Consider the following 12811-nt stretch of genomic DNA (forward strand, 5'->3'; position numbering starts at 1 on the left):
ACACCAGCAACAGCAGTCACTGGAGAGATGCTGTGCTGGGGTTGGTGCCCCATTATGTTATGTGTGAACCCGGTCTCAGTATATAGATATTTGCAAGAATGTGAGAAGCAGGAAGGAGTGGGGGAAGCCGCCCTTTGCCCATTCTTTTTGCAAAGGAAAGAGGCACTAGGCTTAAGCTACAGAGTGAAGGATCTAGGTTGGGGTGGCCAATCAGAGGCTCCCCAGTAAATAGCTGGGGATGATGGCTCTTGTAGTCAAACAGCTTGCGGGGGAGGGCTTCAGGTTGCTAGGTTAGCCATTAGAAAGCACTTCGAAACAAGAAGAGTTCAGCACCAGAGGTAGCTGCCGAGGGAGCTGGTGGGAATCTCATTTTCCATCAGCGATGCTTTCTACATCTTTACGAGGAGGGTCTCTTGCCTGAGCTGTCTGCTTGGCCTAGATTATCTGCTGGTTGGCTTTCAGCTCCCAACACCCTCTGAATAAAAAGCTCTCCAATTCGGACACTGCTGTGGAAGGAAGTTCATCCCCAGATGGGGCTTCGGACCCACCATCCCGTCTCCCCTCCTTGTCTCTGCCACCCCTCTTCCTGCTGAGTCAAGCCCAGGAAGACCCACCACCAGAACAAAAGTCATGATGGAGCCACACATGGACAAAAAGGCAACCCTGAAAAAGTCAGACTCTCGGGTTAGACGGAGGTGACGACGATGCACGATGCAGGGCCCGTTCTTACAACCAAGCACGGGGTAGGAGGCATGCCTGGCCAGGCTCCAAGCCTCATGCGCGCTCCCGAGAACTGCTTGTGTGTCGGCAAAAATCAAGGGAGGAGGAGGAGAAAGTAATCATGTGTGCCAGCCGTGATCTGGGTAGGGGAGTATGGGGTGTGCTTTTCCTCCATCTTCAATACAATGCCGGGAAAGAACATAGGAACATAGGCAGCTGCCATCTACTGAGTCAGACCATTGGTCCATCTAGCACAGTATTGTCTTCACAGACTGGCAGCGGCATCTCCAAGGTTGCAGCCAGGAATCTCTCTCAGCCCTATCTTGGAGATGCTGCCAGGGAGGGAACTGGGAACCTAGATGCTCTTCCCAGAGCGGCTCCATCCCCTAAGGGGAATATATCTTGCAGTGCTCACACTTCTAGTCTCCCATTCATATGCAACCAGGGCAGACCCTGCTTAGCTAAGGGGACAAGTCATGCTTGCTACCACAAGACCAGCTCTCCTCTCAGCTCAGTATTGGCTTCACAGACTGGCAGCAGCTGCTCCAAGGTTGCTGGTCCGAACACCCTCCTGGTGCAGCCCTTTATTTCATGTGAGATTGTCCATCTGAATGGCCCCTATACACTCGTCCCCTTCAGCATTGCATGTGCTGGAGCTGTATCATTTGAACTGGGCCTTTATAGTCAACACACACACAATACGCATGCAGTAAATGCACGTAGAGATCTGTACACATGTGCAGTGATTCACATTTATGTTCAATGCATATACAGCACTACACTTCCCATTTCTACCCTGCATTGGAGAGGGGCAGGTTCATTTCTAAAATGGATACCTGTACAGTCATCCACACATAAACCTGTACAGGTAAACAGACCCCTTTACCCCTATACAGTGTCATGTCTGAACAGGGCTAGAGTGGGTAACCCCAGGCCAGCAATGCATCGCTCCTATTGGCTTTTCAGGTCACCTGATCCACCTGAGCTACCAGCCTTCCATCCATTATTGGAGGGGTTGGTGGGGTGCGCCCTAGAGAAGCAAGGATCGGCCAGCTGTTCCCTCCATCTGGGAGCTGCCCCATTGGTGCAGAACTCAGGCACCCAGGAACGGCTGCCAGATCTCCGGTTTGAAACTTCTGGTGCTTTGCAACCCAGAATGGTGGCAGGTCAAGACTTTAGTGTGCACCGCCCTCCCTCTCTTTCCCTTTTTTCCAAGGTGGGGGCAGGAGTGCATCTTACCTCTTCAGTTATCGGCTGCCTGAGGCAACCACTTTGCTTTGCCTCACGGAAGGGCCGCCCCGGGTCAGGACTAGACGGAGGCAGCACCGAGCCATGGGCGGCCGGAGGAGGGGCAGGAGGGCACAATAGTCGCCCCCTCTTGATTGAGCGAGCTCCCATTGAATTCAGTGGGGCATACTCCTGTGGAGGAGGGTGTTGGATTACTGGCTTTGCCCCACGCCCCTGGAAAAGGGCCTGCCGACACCCATGCACTGAGGAGGACTGGAGGGGGAAGGAGTGAAGAAGGGGTGGCCACCATTCGCTTCCTCACATCAGTTGCCTCCGGCTCAGCGGGAAGAGAGGCAGAGAGATCTCTCCAAGGGGCACACTCACATAGGAACATAGGAAGCTGCCATATACGGAGTCAGACCACTGGTCCATCTAGCTCAGTATTGTCTACACAGACTGGCAGCAGCTTCTCCAAGGTTGCAGGCAGGAGTCTCTCTCAGCCCTATCTTGGAGAAGCCAGGGAGGGAACTTGGAACCTTCTGCTCTTCCCAGAGCGGCTCCATCCCTTTAAGGGGAATATCTTGCAGTGCTCACACATCAAGTCTCCCATTCAGATGCAACCAGGGCAGACCCTGCTTAGCTAAGGGGACAAGTCATGCTTGCGACCACAAGCCCATCCTTGGGGACATTCCCCCCCCCCCGCACAAACCCCATTGAAATGATCTGGAGTTTCGCAAGAGTAGTGTCCATGCACAGCTCCTTGTTGCTTCCGTGGGGCTTATGCAAAGCCCCACTTATGCAAAGGAACTTTCCGGAAGATCGTGACTCCATTCGTAGGAAGGGAACTGCGCCATTTCCAGCAGCCTCCCTCAGGCACCAACAAGTCTCAAGCCAGCTCTCCGGAGCACTCCTTTCATTGTTTCCCCGCCTGCCGTTCACCTTGCCCGGCATGCTGGCCTCTTCCTGCAGGCAGGGAGCTTTCGCTGCCTGCTCTCCCCTGCCTTAACCAGCCCCATCTGTGAATGCGGCTCTTTGTTTAGCTTGGACCCACCAGCAGGGCAGGCGTGGAGAGGCCTGGAGAGGTGCAGCCTGACATTTTTTCCATCACAGCCCTGCCCCTCTGGTTTGCCTTACAGTAACACAGCTGTTTGCCTGCCAAGTTTGGGGTGGGGGATGAGTGGGGTGGGCTTGGACGCCTGCTGGCTGCTGCCGACTTCAGAGCTCCTGGATTCCCTTAAATGTTAACCCATGAAGAGGCCGGCTTGCTCATGTGAGCTGGCCTGAGCTTGCCAGGGGGAGCAAGGCCGCGGAGCATGGCCTTTGAGTGGGAACACACCTTTCGGAAGGAAGACGAGTCCGATCACGCCCCTCAACTACGGCCTTCTAACCGCAACGCTCCAGTGGCTGTTGCTGGTATCTGTCTTGTGTCTCTTTTTAAGATTGCGAGCCCTTTGGGGACAGGGAGCCATTTTGTTTGTTTGTTTGTTTAAAATATGTATTTCTTTATCGCAATGTAAACTGCTTTGGGAACATTGGTTGAAAAGTGGTATATAAATATTCATTGCAACCTAACATGGATCCTGTTACATCAACTGGACACTTTACACCAGACCAAAAGTAGTCGGGACTGGCTTTAATATTCAGGTGAGGAGTGATGTCGATATGATGCCATCCTATGCAGGGCCCCATCCTACAGTTTATATTCTTGCAACCTGGATAGCTAACAGATCAACCCTTGCTGGCCCACAGAGTGGAGCAGGGACAGAGCCCATTGATGGGGAGGAGGAGGAGGAAAGCAAACCAGAGAGCAGCCCGGAGGCAGGCCCTCCCCACCCGAGCTGTGGTGCCCCCCAAGAACTGGCGTCCTAGGCAACTGCCTATGTCTGCCCAGTGAATGGACTGACCCTGATCACACACAGTTCCTTCCACCTTTCCTCACAGAGCTTTTTTTCCAGGTCCCTGACCACCTCTGCTGTCCTCCTCTGAACAAATTCCAATTTGCCTGTAGCCCCAATCGGATGTTATGATGTACGATGGTACAGATGCCTCTACACTCGTACATATGTTTGTGTGAATGACTGTACCTGGGTTTGTTTTAAAAGTGAACCTGGATACAGGCCCTTCAAATGCATGGAACAGATAAGAAGTGTTCTTCTATACCTGCGTTCAGCATAGCATGTAAATGACTGTACCAGTGTACATTGTACACCCGTGGTACAAGCGATGAACATAACGTGTGAATGGGCCTTATATCCTTCTTAAACGGTGGCACCCAGAATCTGGACACAGAACAGATTAAAACAGAACGACTGTTATTTGTTACAGGAAGTAATACCTCCTATTCCTGGACGTAATGCTTCTGCAAACGCTGCTTCTCTTAATGTAGCCAAACACTGCATTGGCCTTTTTTGAAGTCGCATTGTGCTGTTCTACTTATGCTTGACTGTGGGGTGGACAGGCATTGTGGGGAAAGCAAAATGGCACCCTGCTGCCAGCCCAGAGGGACTCAGCGGCTCCTTTTTCCATGTAAAAGGCGGGGAAAGCTTGTTGCTTTGCTGCTTTACAAGGCAAGTCCTGCAGCAAACCTTGGAGGGGCCCTCCCCACCTACAGGTGCAGCGGGGAAATGACTTGCCTAGAAAGCCAGAGGTTGCCGGTTCGAATCCCTGCTGGTGTGTTTCCCAGACTATGGGAAACACCTCTATCGGGCAGCAGCAATATATGAAGATGCTGAAAAGCATCATCTCGTACTGTGCAAGAGGAGGCAATGGTCACCCCCTCCTGTATTCTACCAAAGACAACCACAGGGCTCTGTGGGCGCCAGGAGTTGACAACACCAACTCCACAGCACAACTTTACCTTTAATCCACAAAAGAGGAGGGCCTTACTCCCTCAAAGCTGGAGTCGGTCTTGAGGATGTCTCTCTCTTTCCACCGGCACAGTATTGGAGGATACGCCTCCATTCTGTGTGTGTTACAGAGATGGAGGAATGCAGCAAGATGAGGCAACCCTTCTGAGGCCCAGGGGGCTGCAGGGCCCTGTAATTAAGTACACACCTTCAGTATGTTGCCTTCTGAGAAAGGGCTGTGGCACTTTAGAGTGTATCCACAGACACCATTCAAAGAGACCTACGTTGGCTCCTTTTCTTGATTTAAAAAACCCATTTAGCACCACTGCTATGGAAGCGATCTGGTGCCGCTTGGAAAAGAAGTGAGCTGGGATTTGCTCACTCTGCAGGGGAGAGAGCGGCTGGGGGGGGGGCACCATTTTCTTTTTTTAAAAAACTGATTTGTACCACTACAGAGTGCAGGCAGAGGATGCCATTTTTGGATGCACCCCAGGTCAGTGATTCCATGAATTTAAAGAACCAGCAGAGGACAATGGCTCCATGTCCCAGCCTGTTTCTTGCTGTGCAAGTTTGCCTGCAGGGAATTTTGGGATGCAACACACGCAGAAGGGCCCAGGTTCCCTCCCTGGCAGCATCTCCAGGGAAGGCTGGGAGAGACTCCTGCCTGCAACCTGGGAGAAGCTGCTGCCAGTCTGGGTCGACAGTACTGCGCTAGATGGATGAAAGGTCTGACTCGGTGTAAGGCAGCTTCCTATGTTCCTATGTACCACCTCATTCTGATATATGTCCTAAGTGAGAACATGCAGTTCAGAGGTGGCAACAGAAAAAAATATGGGGCAGTGGTGGGGGGGGCACAGAAGGAGCAAAGTGCATTTCAGGGGGACAGGTTTTGTCCCAGATGTTGGACTCCTGAAAGAAAATGATGGTGCATTTCACAATAAAGGCCCCAACGTCTTTCCTCTGAAGTAAGTTTTAATCTGCAGTTTGTGAGCCAGCAATGTGGACAGCAATGGTGGTGGGAAATGCAAGCTACTTGTCTTGGGCGGGGAGGAGTTACTTGCCCCTTTGCACTGCTTGGCACTGCCCTATAACAAAGTTACACAAATATCCTATCAGGCTGTTTTATAACTCAAGCATTTTCAAACTTTGGTCCTCCGATGCCATTGGACTACAACTCCCATCATCTCCAGCCATCATGACAGGGGATATGGGAGTTGTAGTCCAACAAAATCTGGGAACCAACATTTGAGAACCCTTCTTGTAACTCAAAGCCTCCCCTTCCATTGAGGTTTGAGGCTGGGTGGCTTTTTACTTTAATTTTTTTAAAAAGCATGTTTTTATTTCCTTGGGAGGAAAAAAAGTACCACAAGACTTGGACAGTTGAATCATGGATTCTTTGTAGCATCATACTTCTGAGTCCAGATTATAATCAATGCCTGCTCCTTCTCATCTGCTCTCTGCATCAAACCTAAATTCAGAGCATCAGGAGCAGATGGGGAGATATCAGCAGTTTACTAGCTGGGGGACAAACGACACCCTCCAGGTTTTTCCATATGCATATGTAGCTGAACATGCTCTGGGATGCCAGCCTCTTTTCTGAAAAAAGATAAAAGAACTCAAAATGATCAAATAAAAAACCTCACGAGCCCTTTTCGAGTGCAGACTTGCTGCTAAATGGAAAAATCAAGGAGGGAACCGGTGATTTGCAAATACAGACAAGCAGCTGCACATTGGAGAGCAAAAAAGACCCCATTTTCCCATTGACTCCCTCATAAAAAAACCTACTTCTTTGTGAATTATTTAGTTTAACCTCCTAGTCCTCCTCTCCTTTTTTCTCTGAAAGAAAGGAGGTCTACAGACAAGTTCTTTAATTTGGTCCAAGGGATCCCTTGTCACATAGATATCTTTACCTTTCCTCTGTTGCCTCACCCGCCCCAAACATTGTCAAAATCAAGATTGTAGTCTTCTCAGGGCAGGCACCCTGTCACAGTGTAGATCATCATGTACAGTCTCTATCCTGAGGATCATACAGTCTAAGAAATGTCAACGGGGCAGGAGCAGGGAGAAGACAATTGAGAAGAGGAAATGGAGAGAAGAATCACCTTCAATTACAACTGCAATTGTTGTAATTGTTTATTAGTTGTACAATACCGTCCGTTTACATGGTAGTGTATTTAAAATAATAATAATAATAATCAGAGGTTCTCAAATATGGGTCTCCAGATGTTGTTGGACTATAACTTCCATCATTATTGCTGGACTAACATTCCCAGAATCTCCAGTTACAAGGGTCTCTGGCCATTTTGGCTATGGGACCTATAGTCTAACACTATCTGGCCACCCAAGTTTGAGCACCCTGATTTTTTTTTCAATCCACAAGTTTTAAAGGGCAGGTTGAAGGAACACACATGTATGCTAGTTCCTGTCCTCACAGCATCTTGTGGTGAGGAATCCCACAGGCTAATTTTGCACTGCAGGAAACAGCACTTCCTTCTTTGGCCCATCTAAATCAAGAAGGCCGCTCACTTTTGGCCACTGAGGCACACTGGGGAGTTTTTCACACATGGCTTCATGCTACGGGGTAAATGTTGAGCGAAGCCACTTCGAACTACACTCGCGGCATTGAGGGAAGCAGCCCCTCCCCTCTGTTCTTGGGTTTTGTTTTGAAACGAATTCACATGGCATACATCTGTGTTTTCCTTCTAGCCAATGGTGGTGGTGGTGGGTGGGCTTTCTAAAAAGCTACATCTGCATTTGTAAAGAGAGCATCCCTCTTATCATGCTAATGATTCTACGTCAGTGTCTCTCCCCATTTGTGTTTTCAGAAAAACTAGGTTAAAACCAGCATTTTAAAAATCTGGAAATATGCTGAGATATGCTAGAATTTGCATCACAAAGCCCGATTTGTGTGTGGAGTGGATCCAAAAACCTTGAAGGAACTTCAAGGCACGTTTGGTTGGTGTGTGAACGCACACACTCTCTTCTGAAGGAGATCCGGGGTAGAAGCCCTGTCTGGCAAGCCTGCAGTGGGTTTTCTGCAACACTGCAAGTTCAAAGGTGTCCCAAAAAACGGATGCAAAAAGTGGATTTTTTAAACCCGGGCTATAAATTGGGCTACACGCTAATGTGTAATGAAAAACCTGAGTTGTGTGTGAAAGCAGATAATATTTTAGCCACTAGGGGGCAAACGTGGATCAAGTTGTCTGCAAAGGCAGCTCGTTTTGACCAGAGAGGCTGGAGTCAGCCTGCCTGAAAAATCCCAGGAGCCCTGCCAGACGGCGTTTTTACTTTGGAAGGGGAGCTGTGCATTCACATATTGTCCAGGTTTACATTGAAGTCCCTTCGAGCTATCGGGGAGCACTCCATACACAATTTGGGTTTATCACTGCGCATGGAGCTTAGCCCGGTTTATGTCAGGGGTAAAAAAAAGCCACTTTTTGCATCAGGTTTTGGGGCAATTTTGAAATATATCCCATATGCCCCATAACGCGCAGAATTTCACCCCTCTTAATCCCACGGTCAAGCCTGCTGTCTGGGAAAGGCCCAGGTAGAACCACTTCCATGGCTGTTGCTGCTGATTTGCACCAAGTATCTTGTTCTGATCAGCCCACGTTCTCTTCCTTCACACACACACACCCCAAATACTTGCTCCTTTCCCAGACAGTTAAAAACAAAAGCAAAACATAGGGAGCATCACAAAAATGGAATCTTTCCCTTTCAACCTGAGCCAATTTTGGAAGGGCGGTATAAAAATTGAATAAATAAATAATAAGAAATAAGAAATGGTGGAGTTCATGCTACTGCTTCAGTATTCTGTTACTTCTTTCTGCTTCTTTGGATGGATCAGGGCGCAGGGATGGGGCAGAAACTCCCTGCAAATAGAAAGCCAGCACAGCAGGCAAAGGGGTGGGCCAGAACTAGTTGTCTATTTGCAGGGAATTGTGTTTAAAAACGAAACAAACACTTGGAGAAGCATTAACAAAGGCGATCCCCTCACCTGCACCCTGTACTGGGACACCACCGCATTGTATTCCTGACACATCCCATCACCTCAATTCTACTGCCTGGGTGGACATGCCATGCTCCTCGGCAAAGGTCATGCTTCTGGGATTCCACTGCACAGCTCAGCTGCAATGTGGGCTGCATCAGGGAATCCGAGCGGTGCATTCTTCTCTCTCCTTCAGAATGATGTCAGTGTCCATATATTGGCAGAGGAGGGGATCAATGGTGCCCCAGGACGGCCTCCCTGCTTAGGTGGTTGGATGAATCCAACAGGGAGCACAGCATCCTGAGGGAGGAAGCAGGGATGCATTGGGATACTCCTCTGATGCAACCCACATTACAGTGGAGACACACAGAGGAATCCCGGAAATACCACGGGAAAGCACCCTCCCAGCCCTAAGCCCAAAGGTAGGCCTGGTCTAGCCATACAGCTAAGTGGGGTGGCGTCACATTTCAGTCCACACCTGTCTCTCTCCTGGTACATTCGTGTGAGAGTCACAGATTTATTAGAATGTCCTTCACACACAAAAGGATTGGAGGAGACTAGAAACTCATTATCCCCTTAGACCAGGAGTTCCCAGACAGTGGTACTCCAGATGTTGAGGAACTACAACTCCCATCACCCCCAGCTACAATTTATTGTGGCTGGGGATTATGGGAGTTGTAATTCAACAACATCTGCAGTACCACAGGTTGGGAACTCCTGCCCCAGACAAGTTCCCCGCTTTCTTTGGATCTTTTGGTCCAAAATCAATTCAAAGAGAAAAACAAACCCTATTCAGGCATTGTGTGGCATGTGCATACAGGTATCTGTACACATGTACATGTTTTTGTGTGAATAATTATACATGTGTGCATCTGAAGTGAGCTGGGGTAGAGACTCCCTCAGGTGTAGGGTACCAATAGAAAGTGGACTGCTGTCCGTGCATTGCACATAATGCGTGAATAATGTGATTTGCAAACAGATCTGTACATGGATACATTGCATGTACAGACTGTGCATACGTTGAACGTGACGTGTGAGTACGGCTGGAGAGATAAAGCGATTTTATCGTTTCTATTTTCTGTCATTTTTGCCACTCATTTTTCATTTTGGTGCGCTCTTGCAGACCCTATTTGGACGTTGGTTTCTATGGGGTTGTCTCCTCAAGTGTCTAGTCAGGGTTGTCGAGACAAGCCTGGAAAAAGATTAGCTGTGGCCAACCCTCCATTCTTCTGGCAAATTAATCCAGCAAATTGGACACAACCACGTTTCTTGGTTAACACTGATCAGCAGGGTTCTCGGTGCTCGATGAGCACAGAAAGGCTGCAGGGCTGTTGTCAGGCTGAGCTGTGGGCAGCAGCTCCCTTTAGAGGGTGCTGGGCTCAAAGTGGAGGTTGCAAGACTGAGCAAGCCAGAGGTCGGGAACTTACTTACTTACTTACTTACTACTATTATTTAGGGGTGTGCATTTTGGAATTTTCTTGTTTCGATTTGTATCCGAATCGAAACACCCCCGTTTTGTTTTGTACCCAAATTTTCTGAATCTGAATCAGCCTTGTTTTGTTTTGTAGCTGAATTTTCCGAATCCAAATCGATTTGGATTTTTAAAAAGGGTCCCAGGGCAAAAACAGTGGGTGGTGGTGGTAGTGTCCAATGGGTGGAAGGTACCACCCAAATTTCAAAGGAATTAGGCAAAGAGCTGATTTTTTGTGAATTTTTAAAGTTTACACATCTTTAAGAATTTTCCCATAGGGAATAATGGGGATTCCAGCAAATGTATTGCTTCAAATCAAGGGGAAAGGGATGACCCAGAGTGGAGTGTGGTGGGTGGTAGTGCCCAATGGGGGCAAGGAAACTTCCAGAATTATTTCAAAGGAATTGGGCAAAGGGCTGATCTTTTGTGATTTGTTGAAGTTTACGTGTCTTTAAGATCTCTCCCATAGGGAATAATGGAGGTTTAGGTTTCAGCAGCCCCATAGTTCCACTTGGGGGGCACTAGGGTTGCCCAGAGCGAGGGGTTGTGTAGTGCACATAGGGTGCCAACCACCCCCATACCCACAAGCCCGTGGGGTACTGGTTTTGTTGTTTCTGAGGTGTTCATTGTAGATTCTCTGGTAGCATATGAGATTTTCAGTGAAAAACAAGAATCCACTCTCATATGCTACCAGAGAATCTACACTCAGAACACCACAGAAACAACAGAACCCAGCACCCCATGGGTTAGCAATCTTTCCCCTGGCCAATGTGGGGTCAGTAAAGAGTGGCAAGAAGCAAAAGAGCCAATGGGGAACAAGGAGGGAATTGTCAGCAGGTCAGCCCATGATTTAGGTCACCGATCAGAAGGCTGGAAGGGTGGGAAATTCAAAGAGATGTCAAACACAAAATGGAGACTGACTCAGAGATCACCACAAAATGGAGGTCCGAAACAACAAAACGTTTTGTAGCCGAAACAGGGACGTTTTGTATAAATTCCTTTGTATACAAAACTTTTGGATCTGGAAAATGGGTGTTTTGTTTTGTCTACAAAACACCCAAAACAGGCTGTTTGGGGTACAAAACATTTTGTGTCCTAAACGTTTCTCACATCCCTACTATTATTTGTATACCACTTTTCAACCAAAGTTTTCAAATTGGTGTAAGTAGAGGAGGAGGAGGCTGTTCCCTGTCCTCCAAGGGCTCAAAGTCTTAAAAGAAACACCAAGTGGACACCAGTAGCAGCCACTAGAGGGGTGCCGTGCTGGGACTGAATAGGGCCAGTTGCTCTCCCCCTGCTAAAAACAAGAGACTCACCAAAAAGGAACAAGTCAAGCTAAGCAGTTAAGCCAAAAGACACAGATACAACATGCCAGGGTCAAGAAGACCTTGAAATGGAGGCAAGGCCTGCCTCAGACAGGAACATAGGAACATAGGAAGCTGCCATATACTGAGAAGGACCATAGGTCCCTCTAGCTCAGTATTGTCTACAGTACACAGACTGGCAGTAGCTTCTCCAAGGTTGCAGGCAGGAATCTTTGTCAGCCCTATCTTGGAGATGCTGCCAGGGAGGGAACTTGAAACCTTCTGCGTGCAAGCATGCAGGTGCTGGTCCAGGAGCTGCTCTTCCCAGAGTGACGGCTCCATCCCCTGAAGGGAATCTCTTCCAGTGCTCACACTTCAAGTCTCCCATTCACATGCAACCTGGGTGGACCCTGCTTAGAAAAGGGGACAAGTCATGCTTGCTACCACATGACCAGCTCTCCTCTCCAACGCAACATTAATCTAGCTCTCCTCTACAATAGCAATAGCAATAGCAATAGCAATAGCACTTACATTTATATACCGCTTTATAGCCGGAGCTCTCTAAGCGGTTTACAATGAACCCTGCAAGGAAGCTTCTCGTACCCTTCTGATATGGAGACAGCCAATGAGTGCTCTCATGAGTGGGACGTGTTTAGGATGTGGAGTCTCAAAGGCTTGCTGCAACTATGTCAAAGAGCAGAGGTTTTTGTTTGTTAGTTGTTGTTGTTAGTAATAGTAATAATAGCAGCAACAACAATAACAACAATTATCATTATCATTAATTGTGTCAGCATCTGGGAGCAAGATTGGTTGGTTGGTGACGTCACACGTACTGATCAGTAAGTACCCATCACAGTCAATCACATACACAAGTTGATCTCAGTGGCAATGAAAGCATTACACTGGGGCTGGAAGCAGGAAAAAGAGATGCATTTACTGTAAAAAGTCCCACCAATATGCAAGAGCATGACCTGGAGGAGAAACATGTCTATTCCCTGCAACAGAACAGTTTCCCGTTTTTGACCACACTTCCCGAAAGTAATGTCTGTAAAGCACTTTGTGGATTGTTATCAGTTACCCAGATTACCTGGCCCTTGTCATGCAATCTTCAAGTGAGGCTCTTTTTCATATTCTGTCATTAGCAGAAACTGGATTTGTTTTGGCTAGAAGCAGGCTCCTGATGATGGCCCATCCTCCCAAGGGAAGCCTTCTGGACATTTTCTAGAGACATTAACAGGAAAGTCACAAAGACCTC

Source organism: Hemicordylus capensis, chromosome 5, assembly GCF_027244095.1.
Source record: "Hemicordylus capensis ecotype Gifberg chromosome 5, rHemCap1.1.pri, whole genome shotgun sequence".
NCBI classification, from domain to species: Eukaryota; Metazoa; Chordata; class Lepidosauria; order Squamata; family Cordylidae; genus Hemicordylus; species Hemicordylus capensis.